General features: G+C 41.0%; 1 protein-coding gene across 2 annotated transcripts in view; it reads left to right on the forward strand.

Annotated features, from left to right (window-relative positions):
* The first annotated feature begins 2364 nt into the window (after positions 1–2364).
* Positions 2365–13070, forward strand: part of Sema3d (semaphorin 3D) — a 192617-nt gene continuing 181911 nt past the window's right edge. The window contains exon 1 of one of the 2 annotated variants that reach the window (XM_028862073.2): positions 2365–2561. The gene's annotated coding sequence lies outside the window, so the exon portion shown is untranslated. The remainder of the gene's footprint in view (positions 2562–13070) is intronic. The other variant, XM_037203546.1, reaches the window with a different exon arrangement.

Below are 13070 nucleotides of genomic sequence, written 5' to 3' on the forward strand. Positions count from 1 at the left end.
GGTGGAAAAGTTCAACAACTGAGTGTCCTCACCATCTGCACTGTTCTCATCAGTGCATCTGTACCCACAGATTAGCTGAGCACCTATCAGGTTCAGGATATTCTAGGAAGAACTTGAAAGCTTTGTAAGCCACACAGCTGAGACCATTCATCATTATTTGGGACTCTGCAGTTGATTCTGCCTGCTTCATGATCAGAGTAATTAAAAGGAAAGAAAGCACAGAACCCAAGTCCCAGATGTTCTTTTCTCATGATACATTCAGGGGGCTATAGTGTATTCAACCTAAATTTTAAGTGAGGGTATTTCAAACTAAAACAGTTCAATGCTAATTCATGGGCATTGTATTAGGGTCTAGGGAAATAAACACACAAACAGCCAACATGTTGAATTGCATGCAGGCACATGCCTAACTAATTATGATATAACATGAAAAGGGTTTCTCATAATACTGAAATCAAAGTGCTTTGGGAAAACAGGAGGGAATAATTAATGCTGTAGGGGCTTTGTGGAAAGAGTTGAAATGGTAGCAATGAGGACGTGTCCTTTAGTGTAAGGACATTGAACTGAATGATTTAGACAGGAGGGAAAGGGGGAAATCCAGAGTTAGTGGCAGTTCTAGTTAGACATAATATTTCAGCCAGGAAACCAACGAAAATATTCAAGAATTAATAATTCTCAAGTAGAGAACTATTTACCATGAGTCCTCCAAGTGAAAAAACACAGCTATGCTGTGGGAGTTATAAAGAGGTATTGGAGTTTTGATAAATAGTTAATGATGCAAACAAGTAAAACAACACAAAACTAGAGTTGAAAGCGAGAAGCACACTAAGGCTATAGTTAATTATGAAGGGAATGGCATGTTGACAAGGAAATTTCAGAAAGAAGTTGCTATGGGTTGAAAGTCTGTGAAGATTTCAATTTTCCTATATGCAAAGAGAAAAATTATGGGTTTGGCTGGTGACAGGCAAAGTCAAAGTTACAGAGACAGGCAGCATGGGACACAGGACAGAGCCTTGGTCAGAGTGAGGAAACCTAAGCCCCTCATTAGGCTGGCTCTGCCACCAGCCACCTACAATGTGAAGTGACTCACTTAGATTCTGTGGTCCCCTATTTGCTGCTGCTGGTAGGAGGCTGAATTAAGAGTTTCTTTCATGCTCTTCATTTCTTCCATCACATTGCTTTTGTCTCCCGGCCTTCCCCAGCTAACACACAGGCCCCTTGTCATTTGCTAGGGTTGTACAGAAACCTTGCAGCGCCTATATTTAAACTCAGCACACAGGCAGGAACCACCGGTTGTTTGGTTTCTATGGGACTACTTCAAGGGAGCTCTATGTGGCAACTAAGGTCATGGTTAGAAGTGGAGTTCTATTCATGGTAGGATTTGTCATGTTGCTGTCTACAAGGCTCAGTTGTACAGGCCCTTTCCACGTCCACTAGCCTTTGCTTTTTAAGAATTTCATCAAAGTAAGCTATCTATACACGATTTTCTTGGGATTTCACCTCTAAATTGGGGAGTTTTAGTTTCCACAAAACATATGCCCAGGGTTTGTGCTCATATTCCTCCAAATTATTCTTGTTGTGTGATCAAGGTTTGCAAAACTGTACAAAAGAACAGGGAAGGGGGGTGGGTGGAGGGGAGCAGCACCCCCCCTCTCCCCTCCACCTCAGGCCAGTTGTGAGGAAAAGGTGAAGAATCCATGTTGCAAAGCTCCCACGTGTTCCTTCAGGGGTGTCCGTCACCGAGGAGGACTAATTCGCTCAACCCTTCAGGGCCACTGAATGAAGGCGGTAGTTTTACAAAGAAACACCTGTACTCTTCCCAGGTGACTGGAATTTTTAGGGCGTCCTTTGTGGTCAACCATTGCCCCTGTGGCTTCTGCCAGGGTCCTTTCTGAAAGAGAAGGGGATACGGGGCTCTCTAAATCACCCAGACCCAGACTGAGATGACCCGGGCTGCTTCACTGACTGACAGAATCCTCCATCCTCCCCCCAAACACTCCTAGATCCGGCCGGAACTACCTCCAAAGCCACCCTGGACTGCCTGGGGCAGACGGGGAAGGCCTGCGAGCGCTGGAGGGATTGCCAGCACATCGGAAGGGGCCCGGCGCTGGGGGAGGAGATTGGAGGGAGAGGTAATCCCTGGCGTTTTGAGCATCCCCTTTTTAGAAAGACGGAGTCTCTCCCAGGACAGCTGCTGCGGTCACACCACAAACTTAAAAGCCGCCCTCCTGCCTGGAGCGTGCCTTTCCTCACCACGCTGCCCGGCCCGAGCGCCAACTGGTGGGTCGCTGTCCGCGGGAGAGGCGGACGCTCGCCCTCCCGCTCGCTCGCTCGCTCGGGGGACAGGAGCGCCCCCTGCCTTCCCGGGCCGCGGTGGCCGCCGCCGCCTCCGCTCGCCAGGGCCGCCCGCGCTGCGCGGCTCAGCCTGGGCTGCGGCTCCAAAGAACCGGCGCGGGTGCCCGGGGTCCCCGTCCTCTCGACCCTCGCCGGCTGCCCCCTCCTCTCCCCTGAAACAGCGTCCGAGGGAAGGGAAAAGCGGCGAGAGTTGCCAGCACGAAGGTGAGTCTGGGCTCGGGTCACCTGCTACTCCAGTGGGAGGGTGCTCTGGCGACTTGAGGTTAAGCAGGGATGGTGGGATGAGTGAGTGGCCGTGGATCCTAAGGGGTAACCCTCAGCGACGGGGGTGTGGGGACCTGTGCCGAGTCTGGGAAGGCGCCTGAGAGCGCACCGGCGGCAGCAGCGCCGCGGGACCGACTGGGGAGCCCATGAGCTCCGCTTGGGAGACAGTGCGAACTGGGGCGCAGTGCCACCACGCCGCCCAGCTTCAGGATCTCACCCCGAAGCTCTGCCAGCCGCCGCCGCTCAAAGTTAGCTTCCCGGGGCGCCGCTCCGGAGAAATGTGCCCTCTTCCTGGATACCCCCTCCTGGGTCCCCTCCCTAGGCTGGACAGTCAAAGAAACTTAGGGACGTGCTTCCCGACTCCCCACTATTACAGGTTCATTCGCAGCCGCGTGGGTAGGGGCGGTCCCGGATGAATTAAGCAAAGTGCAACTGCGCCCAACTCGCCCCTTTTCCTTTTAGCCTGGGGGACACAGAAGATGAGAGCGAGCTGGCTGTTTTGGTTATGGCACTTTGAAAAAGGGAGATACAACGCCTTTTTTTTTTTTTCTTTTTCTTTTTCTTTCTTTCAAAAAATTCCGACTGGCAGTTTGTTGGAAGTGAGCATCTCTTTTGCTAGGGCGGGGTGGGGTAGGAGGATTTGAAGCCAGATACCTTTCGCTAAGGTTGCTGGCTGTGAAATGAGGTTATGGTAAATGTTCTGCAGCCAGGGAAGCCCCTGTGGCCCCAGACGTGACCCCTATTGGGCATTTAACCCCGAGGGCACTACCTAGGCTCGCTCAGATTAGCTAACTGCTCTGGCAGCCTCGCGGGCTGTTTTATGAACCGATATTCCTTTCCTGATGACTTGTGTTCAACCGCATGGGCTGAGTTGCTTTGCTTGAGTCCCGGCCTTTGGAGGAACTTGACAGGAGGAGAAGACACCCCTGTCTCTGGCAGGGCTATCTGGAATGTGGGGACTGGATTGGAGACGCATGCCTGGCAACTGGGGCTGCTGACCTCAGCCGTTAAGTATTAAGGATGTCGGAGTTAAATTGGCAAACTTTGAACCATTTAGTGTCAAATCCTAAAACAATGCAGTATCCCTACGTGGACTCTTCTTTCTCCACCCAAACTCTTTGCTTCACACTCCCCTCTAGCTGGGAGTTCCTATTTGCACCAGACAAAGTCCCAGGGACAGGAAAGGACCTAAAGTCTCAAGTTCCAAGAAAAAAAAAAAAAAAGGTTCTCTTGAATACATGCACAAGCATTGGGAAGATGGAGAAGTCAACCGGGAGAAAGGAGTTTACCTGATAAGAGACCCCTGTCTGGGAGTGTCTCTGTTGCTTTTGTGTAACCCAGGGCAACTGCAAGAGCAATCGGAGTTGTCTTCATTTGTCATGTGGAAAGAAAAATGTGAAGAAGAAGGAAGGGAGGGAGGTTTATGCCATCACTCTGTGGAAGCCGTTCACCCCCATTCTCTTTCTAAAGCCAGAAGATGTGCAGGAAGGATGAAAATCGGGAGTCATCAGCCATGGTTGGCGGTTGCTTTAGCCCCCTGGAGTTCTGGGCTGTCACTGACAGACAACCAAGTGATGGCCTGACCCGGGTCAAGAGATGGGAACAGACCTTGGCCCTTAAAAAGAACAGCCAGGAAATGATGTGCGATGAGATAAGGAAAGGATCAAGAGGTAGCTGAGAGACAATGAAATGGGACCGATACGGACTGCCAAAATTTCACATGGAATTTACCCACTTATGAAATGGAAAATTTCTAGAGAAGGGAAGTGACATTTATCAAAAATCCATTGTGTCCATGTGCTCTGTATAGTGTTTTAATACTCTCAATACTGTGTAAATGGTCTCTTGATGATTAAAAAAGAAAAATTAATATTGTTCCATTTGACTTTTATGTTGTTAATAAGTAAGCATACTTTAAAAAATTACATTGATAGGAGAATGTACTAAATCCTCACTCTGTTCATTTTAGAGGCGACAATAATAAGCATAAATGGTATTGATTTGTGTGATCAAGTATACCTTGGTAAGGCTCATCTATTTGGGTGTGGGTAGATCTTCTTTCAGGAACCTAAGATAGCTTCCCGTGTCTCCACTGAAGGAAAGTCTTTTCCAAGGTCTGTATGAGTAACCATATATGTGAAGAGCACGAAAGAAGTTGGTTGAAGATGAGAACAGAACAGCTCATCCATAGACCTATAATGCTTATAATATTAAAATTCCAAGTATATGCACATAGCATATTCTAGAAATTATAATGGCTTTAACTGTGTTTTTGAAAGAAAAAAAAATAAGTATCCTTATCCAACAGCAACTCTGAAGTTGAGATACCTGTTTTGATGACAGGTCTTCCCTGTCCCACAACCTACACATCAGAAGACTTCCTAAGTGTCTGCTGCTCATTAGAAAGAAGGGTGAAAGTTGGACTCCAGGCAGGCTCCCTCTTGATGACTTCCTGAGGGAGAAGGCTGGTGAGAAATGTCTTGTGACTATCAGGAAACTGATTAAGATAAGTAGAAACTCCAGGTGAAATGATAGGAATTTCCCTTTCACAGAACTGCCTTCATAGGCAAATTTCATCTAGTGAACTTGTTCTCCATGTTGTAAGGGGAAAGTTGCACAAAGATAAACTGGTTATTATTGTTATTATTGTCTTTCACTTCGTACGGGCAGGGCTGCCATGTATCTGAGTGAAGATTATTTTTAGTGTCAGGGAAAGTCAGGAGTATACACAATGGCAAAGGCCGAGGACCAAGGTCTGACAGGCCGACACAGCGCCATAGGTTTGAACGTGAGTCGATAAGCTAAAAGCTGTATTGCTCCTGTGTATCTTCTTTCCCACACTTGGGGCATACTTTATTCGTACTTGGTACTTGTAGTTAAATTAAGACAGAATCTTTCATGGTGCCCAGTTCTCATCTTTCATATGGTTCTCTGCATGGACACAGACTGTTAACTGTCATACATTTTACAGAAATCACCAGGCGTCTCAGTAGATATCTCCTATGATTAGCAGCATCTCATGGCTCCGCACTCATTCAGTACTTTAACAAAGTTGCTAGGCTGTTTCCATCATGTTTTTTATGGATGTGGACTATCAGTTCATCAATGGAAAGCCTTCCAGTGATTGCTACTGTAAGAAGTAGTAGTATATCTTCAGATTGTGTAAAACACCTTCATTATTTTGAGAAAAACAGAAGTTGACTGAAATTTTGTCTTCCATCTAGAAGGTTTAATATTTTCACGACATGTTCATTGGAAATTACCTTTTAATTTAATAATTTCCTTAATAAATAAGAATAGTGGAAGGTCTAAATTGTTATTATTAGCAGCAGTGTTTTACTATAAAATGTCGATCTTCATAGAGGTTACAGTCTTTGAGTCTTTCATGTGACAATCCTTGAGATGAAAACAGAGTAAACTGTCGCATTTAGGGACTAAGTAGCAACAACAGTAGTAATGATGATTGACACTTGGCAATATTTCGTGACCACAAAATCAGAACCTTGGTTTTTAAAGCTTTTCTTCCTCTAGGAAACTTCGGCCAAACCCTCCCTTATTTATTTATTATTTTTTTTTTTTGTCTTTGAAGTCCCATCCCTATTATAGTAAAGAAATCCAACTGTTTCTCCATGTTCATGTTGTTTATAAGCCCTGACTAGGTCATAAGAATCTGAAGAGAAAGAATCTGTCTTTTCTTAACTTGGAATGTCTTTACATACAGCACAGAGCATATATCACATAACATTGAAATCTAATTAATTATTCTATAGATAGTGATTTAAAATGTCTATAATCGTGACAAAATGACTCTAGGTTCATATTTTATTGTCTCAACTACAGTAAAGAGATATTTTTTCTTGTATCTGAATTTTTCCCCTTCACTTAAAGTATTTAGATGCTTAGGGTTTTGTGATAACACAGTGACATAATTATCCCACAGGTAGGGAACATACACATGCACTTAAAAGAGTTATGTACCACAAAAATTATTAAATTCTTGGACTTTTTGGAAGAACCTAATTAATTAGGAATGATTTAATCTATGTCATCTGTGAACATGTTAGTTTACTAACTTTAATCAGCCTTATTTGGGAAAAAGGATAGTCAAGGAAATTTATTGTAAATAAAAATATATACTGATAAGCTGCTACAACACTTCAGAAGTTATTTTGAAATTTGGTAATGAGAGAAACTAATAATTAGACATTTTTTACCTAACAAATTATCACACAAGTGCTTATAGGAAGATTGCATGTACTAAGATACACATCTCTTTTTAGTTATTTTGATACATCACTATCATTATTTAATAGTGCATTTCCACACTTACACTAATGTTAAACCATTTTTATAGTAGTGAACCAGGGCATTTTCAAGCAGGTTACTAATCTTCTATCAGTGAATCCATTCATTGTGTTCATTGAACTGTACCCCTCACTAAGGCATTCATACCACCCTTAAACAGCAAGGGAGGAGTAAGTAAAGCAAAGTGTGAAGAGACTCACTGACCCTGAGAGACTTATCCTCCGGATGAATCTGGTCTTCCTGCAGAGACCATCAGCCTTTAACTTGCATCACCTTCTGCTTTGGAAAAGAGGAGCTACTTCCTATACACCCCACCACCCCGTTTTTTCCGGGGGAGAGTTAGTCTAGTAACTTTAGAAACTGATATTTCAATAATTAATGTCTGCAATGCTTTCACAAGCAAATCACAGGAACGTGGAAATGCTCTTCTAGTCAATCAAAAGTTATCCTAATGGAACTACTGCATCCTAAAGTAGTAAGATGATAAAATACACACACACACACACACACACACACACACACACACACACACACACACACACACACCAGGCGATTGACATTTTTCTGTCAATGAATTATGCACTTTACCATACCTTCTTTTAATTAGACCTTTGAATACTTTAAACAGACGTTAAGGATTGTGGTGCTGTTTGTAATCCAGATGAGCTTCCCAGCTGCATTTAAATGAATGAGCTAAGTCCATGTAACTACAACTATACTGCACAGCAGAAGTTACAACAGAGCCTTTCTCAGTAGAGATATTGTCTGGACTTAGTACAATAAAGGGACTGGGAAATTATATAGGCCATGAATTTATCTTTATCATGTGTTAACTTTTTAAAAATGGGACTCAGAGAAAAGCCTCCTATTAAGTTAATTATTTTAAAGCCCCTAGAAGTTGTGCTCGTAAAATCTTAAAAATACAGTTGCGTAAACAAATCTTGCATGATGATAATACCAGTTGACAGGCGAACACAGACTGGGCACATTTCATGAATGCCTGTTCCTAGGTGAAGATCTTTAGGCAATCGACTACTACTGAGAAAGGGAGAATCAGTGTTCTCTAGGCTTTGGAAGTTCCCAAGTGAGGGATCCAATCCCAAGTAGTCACCTCTGAGCACATATGTTTACAAACAGCACAAAATGGACTCAGTGGGTTGGATGTGTGACGATGTGCATGTATGTATACATGTGTAGCATTAATTAAAGAAGAAGTCACAAGTGGGAGAGGTAATGGAGGAAGTGGGGGAGCTGGAGCGGGGAGAGGAAATGGTGGAAATGACGCAGATAGGTTACTCACGTATAAAATTCTCCAATATTAAAAAGGCACAGCTGGATCCATGCCTAATGATGGAGTGATCACAAATTAAATCTACAGAATCTAGCTTTTTATGACATGTATAAAACGAGCATAAAGTTTTCTTTCTTTTCTTATCCTTAACATAAAAAAATATGCTATATGTACTAAATTCAGATATTCTGAAGTTTGGTTTTTCTTATTATTGTTATTCCCAGGGGATATTTGGTTCTCATATATAAGGTAATTAATCTATGGAAGTAACACATATTCTATAAGGTATTAAAATTCACATAAAAGGAACAATATTCTTATTAAAGGCAGCACTTTCAGTTGTGGGAACAATATACTTTATTTTAAAGACAGATAGTTGGGGCTCCAAATTATCCTATGATACCTACCAACTTCTTGAAGAGTAAAAACTATACTAATTCAAATTTACTTGTTGAAATAATATGTGCAGTTTTAAAAGACTTCTAAAATTCTTATTTTGACAATATTCATGACAGAATCAGTCCAAAATTAACAAATTCTAGGAAGCAAAATGTAGGAAGGTCAATGATCATTTTTTCATAAATCTGCTGCATTCAAAGATATGTGCTAATTACTGTATCAGGTGTAAGTTTATATTAAAGTTAAGTTATATATTTAACATGTAACAACCACATCTTGCTTACTAATCCCATTCTTCAACAGAAAGAACCAAGCTTCTCAGAGATGTCATAAATCCTAGGACCACCTTTTAATGTCAGAAAATTAAAAAGTACTAAACAACATCACACACACACACACACCCCTCATGTACATGTACATGCATACATAAACCCACAGACACACTGCACATGTACACACATGCGTGATCTCACACAGACTCATACACACATACGTACTCACACATACAAACTCACACACATGTGTGTACACCCCCACACACATATAATACATACACTCACAGACACATGTGCATACACATACTCACACATACACTCACCTATACATAAACTCACACACATACAAATATACATCTTCACACACACGTTCTGCACACCTACATGTATATACACACTCGCCCACACACATGTGCACACACACACATGTGCAAGCTTACATGCATTCATGTCCACACACATTCATATGCACAAACACACACATGCTCACACACGTGTATATACACACAAATGATAGCTGTATGCCAAAAACACACAGGAACCAATGGTTAGAATTCCCAACGATCAAAGTTCTGATGATATGAACAACAAAAACTGAAGTGATGGTTATGAAGCAAGTATAAAATAAATATCCATGAAACTATTAGTATCAATAATTTTTATCAAATAATAAGCAAAGGAGAAAAGTAGCTTCCCTTTGCAGAAGAATTTCAATACTGGGGTAAGAAAGCAAAACTGAAGGGCCTTGGGGTGGGAATGATTTCCTTCCCAGAGAGCATGGCATGGAGAGGGGCAAAGAAAGACCGCACTGTTCAGTAATTAATTCTCATGAACACTGTCAACCATGTTGTCACATCAACAATGAAAGTCACAAATCCCATGGGTGGCGTGCACCCTCATGTGAGTGGATAAACTGGTATATTTTAAATTGGGCTCTCTCTCAAGTCTATAATCCCATGATAGCCAGAGGGAGAACTTGAGACAAATTACACTGGTGGGACATTTAGAAATCTTCGCACCTGTCAGTGGCATCAATCCCCGGGAAAGGTTGAGATAACGTTATGGCCTAAAGAGTGTAATGGAAGTGTATGATGGGCTTCTTGTAAAAAATGTGAACCAATTTGGAGCTCAATAATTGATATTTCCTTAGTGGTTTATTAGTTGTAGTGAATGTCCATACCAATGTAAATTATAGATAATGCAGAAAGCTGGTGAGTTTTAGGGAAATTGCTTTATTTTCTGAGTTACCATAAATCTAAAACTCTTCTAAAGCATTATATTTAAAGAATGCATTGAGAAAGCATACTGAAGGTGAGCCTTCTATGGCCATAGGGTTAATTTTTCTCTCTCTGTGTCTCTGTCTCTGTCTCTCTCTGTCTCTCTGTCTCTCTGTCTCTCTGTCTCTCTCTCTCTCTCTCTCTGTGTGTGTGTGTGTGTGTGTGTGTGTGTGTGTGTGTGTGTGTGTGTGTGTGTTTTGCTTTACATATGTTTGTGCAGGTGTCATGTATGTGTGCCAAGGAGTCAGGAGAGGGTATCATAACTCCTGCAGTTACAGATGGTTGTGAAATGCCATGTTGGTGCTGGAAATAGAACCTGAGTCCTCTGCAAGGCCATTAAGTACTCTTTTTTTTGTTTTGTTTTGTTTTGTTTTGTTTTGTTTTGTTTTGTTTTGTTTTTCGAGACAGGGTTTCTCTGTGTTGCTTTGCGCCTTTCCTGGAACTCACTTGGTAGTCCAGGCTGGCCTCTAACTCACAGAGATCCACCTGGCTCTGCCTCCCGAGTGCTGGGATTAAAGTCGTGCACCACCACCGCCCGGCTAAGTACTCTTAATGGCTGAGACATCTCTCAAGTTCCAAGATCTTTTAATTAAATGTTTGACTAATTTCTCTAATTCGGGTATCCTATTAATGCTGCTAGCTTCTTCTGTTCATAATAAAGATAATAAATCTTATCACCATAAAAACAAATACAGTGAATTAGTTATCCTTGTAATTTTCTCTCTTTCAAAGTAAGATAGAATGCTGAATTACCAAAAATCTAAATCACATTATTGTAGTTTGTCATGGAAATAAAACTTTATGTTAGCAATCAATGAATCAATCTTAAATATTTAAAGGGGTAAGGGTTTTTTCTCTGTATTTCTGCTGCTTGCTGACATTTGTTGAGATCCGTCATCATTCCCAGATGTCTTCAATTCTCGATAAAGGTTAGCCTTCCAAAATTCTTATCAAAGTCACTGAATGAATGCTTAGACATTTCTCTCTCCTTCAACCTCAGGGAACCCACTCTGTCAAATACTTTAAAGATTATTATCCATCAAATTCTATATGCGTAATAACTATGCATGACTATGGTGAATGTAAAAGGGTTCCTAGGGAGTTTCTACCTTCCATAAAACTTCCTAGAAGTTGAGGCATATTTGTATTTCTGCTGATTTATAGTCGACAGCAAAGAGGGCTGCCACTCGCCAAAGGATCAATTACATTTATTATACACATATATGTATAAGTACTTACATGTATGTATTTTCATATATTTACATATTATGTAAATCTATATTATACATTCATACCTGTCTACATGCATGTATGCATTCATACACATACCTCTAAATATAAGTGTTCTTTCTTATCTTTATTTCTTTCTCTAAGGAGAGAGATTCATATATAAAACTTCATCATTTCGCACAATGTTCTTGTCTAAATTTGATACATTTTCTTTTTTGTTGTTACTTTGAATTTTGTTTTAATGTATGTTTTGAAGAGTTTACTGTGTTTTCAAACATAATTGTCAAATGTGGTGGCACATTCCTGTAATTCCAGCCAGCTGAAAGGCCAAGGCAGGAGAATGGCCAATCTTGAGGCTAGCCTTGGCATCTTACTTACAAGACTGTTTCAAAATGGAACCCAAAGCACTGTCCTGGCATGCGTGAGGCCATAGATTCAGTCTCCAGAATCACAAAGAGAAGCAACACCGAACACCAAGGAAAACCTGATTAATGTTGTGCAGGAAGCTCCCTTTGCAGCTGAGCCCAAAGCCCTGCCATTCTGCCATTTCTATTGTTTCACTTTCCACTGTTCCTTCACATTTATAATTGTTAGTGATGGCCTGCTTTACAGTCTCCGTGAACTTGTGTTTTACCCTGGCAATAGTTGAAAACTGAGCCTTTTTGTTTTTTACTCTTTTTCTTCTGGTTTTAGTTTACATGAGTCATAACAAAAACACACAAGAACTTCTCTGGGAAAAGTCTGATGACCTGGTTGCAGGATACATGACTGAGAGCCTACCTCTGGCGACAGCCCACTGTGCCACAGGAGTACTGAAGCTTGTGAAAAAGACTGACATCAAATGACTAATATGACTTGGACTCTCATTGGAATTTCAGATTCAGGCTTTCACTTTTGCAAAAGAAATGAAAACGTTCTTAGTATTTGATCTTGACCCATGATTGTACATGCCTGTAATCCCAGCACTTAGCAGCTGGAGGCAGGAGGATCAGGAGTTCAAGTCCAAACTATGCTATATAGTAGATTCAAGGCCAGTTAGGTGCATGAAACCATGTCTTAGGAAACCAAATGAACAAAAGCTATCTGACCTATGCTAACTTAACTCAGTCAAAATGAGGAATGAAACAATATATCATTTTGATAATAATGTCTTAAAGGTTTAATTTCAATAATGGTGACATGTTTAATTTGTATTTTGGATGGATCTTCATGTTGCTTTTCTTATCTCCTGTCAACATATTTTCAAGTAATTGATGGCTTCTGAATACTTAATTATAATCCAGTTAATGTTTTAAAAAATATCCTTATAAGTGAAAATAATCATTTCAAATATTATCCATTTGAAATTCGACTTTTATATACCAGAGGACAAATTCTCTAAACGTTAATACAAATGTAGAGTTATTGAATTTGGCCTTGATATATTTTTGAATATAGAGTTGATTTTGGCCACATTACCTTCCACCATTCCTTTTTGTTATATTTCTATATTATAACCTAGTCAGTATTTACATATTGTCTTTAATGCAGTTTAGGAGACAGTAAAAGTAGCCAGACTCTTTTGGATGCAAAGCTATCTGAATGATAAAAGAATATAAGACACATAATTTACATCTTAATTTGGGAAGTCAATTCAAATCAGGAAACTTGTGTTCTGTTTGAAGTCAGGGCTTT

The sequence above is a fragment of the Peromyscus leucopus genome, chromosome 3, assembly GCF_004664715.2.
Source record: "Peromyscus leucopus breed LL Stock chromosome 3, UCI_PerLeu_2.1, whole genome shotgun sequence".
NCBI lineage: Eukaryota > Metazoa > Chordata > Mammalia > Rodentia > Cricetidae > Peromyscus > Peromyscus leucopus.